The sequence below is a fragment of the Rhincodon typus genome, chromosome 3, assembly GCF_021869965.1.
Source record: "Rhincodon typus isolate 14 chromosome 3, sRhiTyp1.1, whole genome shotgun sequence".
NCBI lineage: Eukaryota > Metazoa > Chordata > Chondrichthyes > Orectolobiformes > Rhincodontidae > Rhincodon > Rhincodon typus.
This window is the reverse complement of record NC_063334.1, coordinates 30,074,130-30,080,129: the sequence shown is the minus strand read 5'-3', so window position 1 is coordinate 30,080,129 and position 6,000 is coordinate 30,074,130. Positions and strand designations below refer to the sequence as shown.

Here is a 6,000-nt window from a genome sequence, read left to right as displayed (position 1 = left end):
GTCAGCCTCTCTGCTCCTATGATGCTGCTTGGCCTGCTGTGTTCATCCAGCCCTGCACCTTGTTGTCTCACTTCCTCCTACCTTGACTCCATCCTCTCTCTATTTGTCCAGATCCTGCCCAACAATATCCGCGATTCTGATGCCCTCCAGCAAATTGACAATTTCCTGTTCCCTGGTCCTAACTGCCTCCTACTCACCATAGTTGCCCAATCCCTATGTATCTCCATTCCCAACAAGGATTGTCTGAGTGCTCTCGGGTTCTTCCTGACCAGAGGCCTGAACAATCCCCATCCACCATCAGTTTCCTTCGCTTGGCTGAACTGTTCTCTCACCGAACAATTTCTCCTTTAATTCACCTCACTTCTGCCAAGTCAAAGGAGCGGCTATGGGCATCCACAAGGGTGCCAGTTATGCCTGCTTCTTTATGGGTTATGCAGAACAAACCTTGTTCGAGTGCTACACTGGCCTCTGCGACAACTCTTTTGTTCAGTACATCGACAACTGCTTCGGTGCCACTTCACACTCCCGGCTGAACCTTGAAAAAAAAACTGTTCATTTTTGCCACCAATTTCCACCCCTCTAACTTTCACGTCCTCCATTTCCGACACTTCCCTTCCTTTCCTTAACCTCTCAATCTCCATTTCAGGGAACACACTGTCCACTGTCATCCATCACAAAGCCACTGACTCCCACAGCTACCTTCACTACAGTTCTTCCCATGCCACATCCTGCAAGGATTCCATACTATTCTCCCAGTTCCTTTGCCTATCTTGTATCCGTTCGAATGACGCCACCTTCCAAAACAGTGCTGCAGACATGGCTTCCATAACTGTAACTTCCCACCCACTGTAGTTGTCAGGGCCCTCAACCCATATCTGACCTATCACCTGTGCTTCCGGCCTTACCCCTTCCCATCACTTTTAACAGAGTGATCGGGTCCCCTTGTTCTCATTTTTTATCTCACCAGCCTCCACATTCAAAGGATCATTCTCTGACATTCCAGCAGAATGCCGCCAAACACATCACTCCCACCTGCATTTCTCAGAGATAATTCCCAGGACACCCTAGTCCATTCCTTGATCACCAACACAACACCCCTTCCCACAGCAGCTTCCCATGTAAACGCAAAAGGTACAACACTTGCCCCCTTACCTCCTCCCTGCTCACCATCCAAGGGCCTAAACAGTCTTTCCAGGTGAAACAGCATTTCACCTGTACCTCCTCCAAATTTGTGTATTGTATTTGCTGCACCCATTGCGGCCTACTCTACATTGGAGAAACCAAATGCAGACTGGGCGACCACTTTGAAAAACACTGCTGGTCTGTGCATAAGCATGACCCCGACCTTCCCGTAGCCAGTCATTTTAACACTGCATCCTACTCACATGCCCACTTGTCTGTTCTCGGCATGTTGCAATACCCAAGTGAATCACAGCGCAAACTGGAGGAGCAACATCTCCTCGTCAAACTAGGCACTTTACAACCTTCTGGACTCAATATGGAATTCAACACCTTCAGATTATGAACCCATTCCTTCCCTTTCTTTTAGCTTTGGTTGTTACATTCGCTTGTCATCATGCCCTCTCACCCCTCCCCCAATTACAGTGAGACTGTCTATTCATTCCAGTCTGGCAGGTAGACATACCATTCTTCTGCCATTCTCAATCCCGATGACACAATCTGAATTGTCAACATCCTTTCTCCCCCAGCACTCAAGACTGCATTTATTCCCCTCCATGCGCCCCCCGACCTCCAGTCCACCCCCCACCAACTAGAACATGAAATGCTGCCCCCTCCACACTTCACTTCAGCTCTGATGAAGAGTCATCTAGACTCGAAACATTAGCTTGCTTTCTCTCATGGGGCGCTGCCATGCCCGCTGTGACCTCCAGCATTTTTGGTTTTCAATATTCTATTTCGTCTTGGCCCAGCTAAGCACGAGATAAATGGAAGGCTCAATCCACAACCTCAGGGATGCGAGGAAGTCTTTTTAGTCTGTAATCTCAAGTTACAACTATTCAATAGCTTGCTCAGATGCATATTTGTCATATCTTGCAACATATTGAACGACAAAATATCACTGTTTAATTTTCAACAGAAAACAGAAAGCCGTTTTAACCTGTCATTAACTATCTTGGGAGTGTTGAGCCGAGAAGGTAGAGCTCTATACCCCACTGAGGTGATCGTGGTGAAAATCGTAACGTGGGCACATGAAAGGGGGCACTCGTGTGTGGGCAAGAAGGCATACAGGCAAGAGTTTCCATCTTGCCCAATAAACACCTAACACATATTAGCACCATCTTACAAGTGTGCATCAGTGCATAGTTTTTTCTTCAAAAACAGACTATGGAAGAAATAGTCAGTTAATTATTCCAGGGTAGATCAGATAGAAAGCCTGAGGAATTCCCATTTTAGCACACTTCAAAGGAATTGGCTGGAAAATTGGATATTCCACTGGGCAATTCCTCTATGTCTCCAACAGTCAAAGTCTCCACTTAAAACAGAGACTTTGGAGAGGGGCTGGGGGGGAGGGGAAGAGGTGGTGGTTTCCAACGAAATTAAGCAAAATAAGTAGACTATTAAATATAGTCGAACTCCTGAGTAACTATTAAACTGACCCATGCTTAACTCTCATACCCCCAACTACACTTCCCTTACAGCCCCTAGACTTTATCCAGACACCTTCTACCCCTCCAACTAACAAGGAACCTGCCACAAGACACAGCTCTCCTCACTTAACTCCAAAGTAGCTTACTGCATTTTTACTCCCCCAACTCCCCCGCCAACCCCTGCACCATATTCAACTGCATAATTAGAAAGACAATAATGTAGTCAATAATAGTCAAATTCCCAACTGTTGGCATAAATTTTGAGCTGAATTAAATTCTTTTTATTACAAATTATCTGCTCTATAATAACTAATGGGTTAGTATAACCACAAATAAACAGGTTTTACAATAGCAGAGAAAATGATCGAGGCCTTGGGACCTTGTGAAAAGGAATTCGGTCTTCTGTAGAGTCTCTGGATTCTTCACCTGCTCAGCTATAACATGATTTTACATCTTTGACCCTGACACGTGCAATATAATGGACATCCGCTGCAGTACAAATAGGTCATTTGGCCCGCCTGATCCACACCAATGTCTATGCTTCATTTGAACCTCCTCCCAATCCCGATTCAATTTTACCAGCATGACCACTAATATCTCTCTTGCTAATATAGTTAGGTAGCTTCCTGTTAAATGGATCTACAGTACTTGGGAGCAAGATAGAATTTCTCACCATGACCTTTGAAGTTTCTTCATCCCTTTAAATTAATGTCTTCTATATTTCAATTGCTTAGCGACCATCTTAGAGTCTGGTTTTCTTATCTTCAACAAGCAGAAACACACTGCCCGCTGTTATCAAAACCTCACACAATTTTAAAAATCTGAATTAGCTCACCCCTCAAAACCACACTCATTTGAAGGCACGTAGGATTAGTTCCACACACAAGTTCGGTTTTGACATCACTACAAAATCATACAGTACAGCAGAGAACCACCAGCTCGTTGAGTCTGTACCTCCAAAATCCTTGTGAACTGGTTTTCTAATCTCTCCAGTGCCTCCATACCCCGATAATAGGCCAAACCAAAGCAACACAGAGTACTCCAAGCATGGTTTAACTATTTGCATATGTTAACCAAGTATATTTGTTGCAGGCTTAGAACTTGGTGACTTTTCTGATTCTATCCCTCCAGAAATAACCCCTACTGTTTGCGTTGTTTAAATGCCTTCGACCTACATTGCTGCTTGTTTTTTAAGACATTATTCATTCTTGGGAAGGAAGGCCATCTCAAGGCCAGCTTTTATTACCAATTCCCAAGTGCTGTTAATGCCAAATTGCCTCTTGAATCTCAGCCGTCTATTTGATGGAGGTACGCCCACAGTACTGTTGAGAGTTCCAGGAGATCAGCTCAGGAACAATAAAGGATTGACAACATATTTCCCAAGATGGGATGGTGTATGGTTTAGAGGAGTAGGAGCAGGTGGTCATCTGCCTTTAGTCGGCTACTCTTTCTCGTTTAGATGGCAGATGTTACAGGCTTTCAGGGTGTTGACAAAGGAAATTTGGTGAGTACTGCAGCATATCTCCATCATCAGTGCACAGGAACAAATGTTTAAGGTGATGCAAATAATGCCAGTTAAGTGGCCTGCTGTGACCTGGACATTTGGAGCTGCAGAATTTCTAGCCTCCTACATGCTCGTTTACATGTGCTTACATGGCTGGGCCCTTGGGGTTTCTGGTCAATGGCAATCCCAGGATATTGATGGCGGGTATTCAGCAACCAGCAGTGGAATTGAATTTCAAGGGAACAGTTATACTGGTCTTGTTGGAAGATTTGTTTTGCATACCTGTGATTCAAATGCTCCTTGCCACTTGGAGCCTAAACCTGAAACTTACCCACATTTGTACCTGTTATTCCACCCATTTGGTTTGTCTCTAGCACCATCATGCTTTTGACTTTTTATAATTATGTCTCTGCCTTAACTAATCTAATCATAGATCGTCCCTTCACTTGCTATTTAGCTGTTGACTCTTTACTCACACTGTCTGACACTTTTGATCACTGAAAAGACTGTTTATTCAGCCTGTTGACACTCCACTCACACCATGTGTACTATTTTTTGATGCTTTTAATTACCTGGGATTATTTTGCAATCATCTCTCCGTGTATGTATTCTGTGCCTGTGCATGTCCCTCCACTTCACCTGACAAAGGAGGAGCACTCTGAAATCTTGTGATTTCAAATAAACCTGCTGAGCTATAACCTAGTGCCATGTAACTTCTAACTTGATCCACCCAAGTCTGACACCGGCAGCTCCACATCATTTAAACTTACCAAGACCTTGTAAAAAGTCAGCACTAGCAGCTTCAGTATCTGAGGAATTCGAGAGGTTACTGAACGTTGTCCAAACCATCAGTAAGCAATCCCACTTTTGATCTTACGTTGGAAGGGCGTTGATGTTTTACTTTTAGAATTTTCTACCTCGGAGGCTGTGGAAACTTCATCACCAAGGATATTTAGAGTGATAGATTTCTAAATACTAAAAGCCAAAGAGATACGTAGATAGAGAGAGATAAAGGTTTTGAAATGGATGATCAGCCACAAGAGAGTTGGAGATGGTGCGTGCCCAACAGACTGAATGGCCTACTCCTGTTCCGACAGTCCTACGAAATGATTAAAGATACAGTCAGAGTCATACAGCGAGGAAATAGACCCTTCAGTCCAACTCATCCACGGTGACAGAAACCAGTGCCATTTGCTTGCATTTGGCACATATTACTCAAAAGTCTTCCTATTCATGTACCTGTCCAAATGAGGAGTGATTGTACCAAATGAGGAAGTTATTTACCACTTCCTCTGGCAGTTCATTTCATATATGCACCACCCTCCGTGTGAAAAGGTTGCCCCTCAGGTCCTTTTTAAATCTTTCCCATTTCACTTTAAACCCATGCCCTCTAGTTTTAGACTCCCCTACCCTGGGTGAAAGACCTTGGTTATTCACCCTATCAAGGCCCCTCATGATATTTATAAATCTCTAAAGGTCACACCTCAACCTCTTATGCTCCAGGGGAAAAAGGTCCAAGCTTCTCCAGTCTGTCCTTATAACTCAAACCCTCCAGTCCCCGTAACATCCTTGTAAATCTTTTCTGTACACGCTCCAATCTAATAACATCCTTCTCAAAGGAGGGCAACCAGAACTGTACATAGTACTCAAAAAGTGGCCTCATTAATGTCCTGTACAACTGCTACACAACATCCCAACTCCTATACTTCATGCTCTGAACAATGAAGGCAAGTGCAACAAATGCCTTCTTTACCACTCTGTCTACGTGTGACACCACTTTTCAAGCAACTATGTGCCTGAACTCCTTGGTCTCTATACAACACACTCCCCAGGGCCCTACCATTAATTATCTAAATCCTGCCCTGGTTTATCTCACCAAAATGCAAT

The 6,000-nt window shown here is 44.0% G+C and overlaps 1 protein-coding gene across 2 annotated transcripts in view; it reads right to left on the bottom strand.

Moving 5' to 3' along the window:
- Positions 1-6,000, bottom strand: part of ptbp3 (polypyrimidine tract binding protein 3) — a 78,673-nt gene that overhangs the window by 44,028 nt on the left and 28,645 nt on the right. The gene's annotated exons all lie outside the window — the stretch shown is intronic.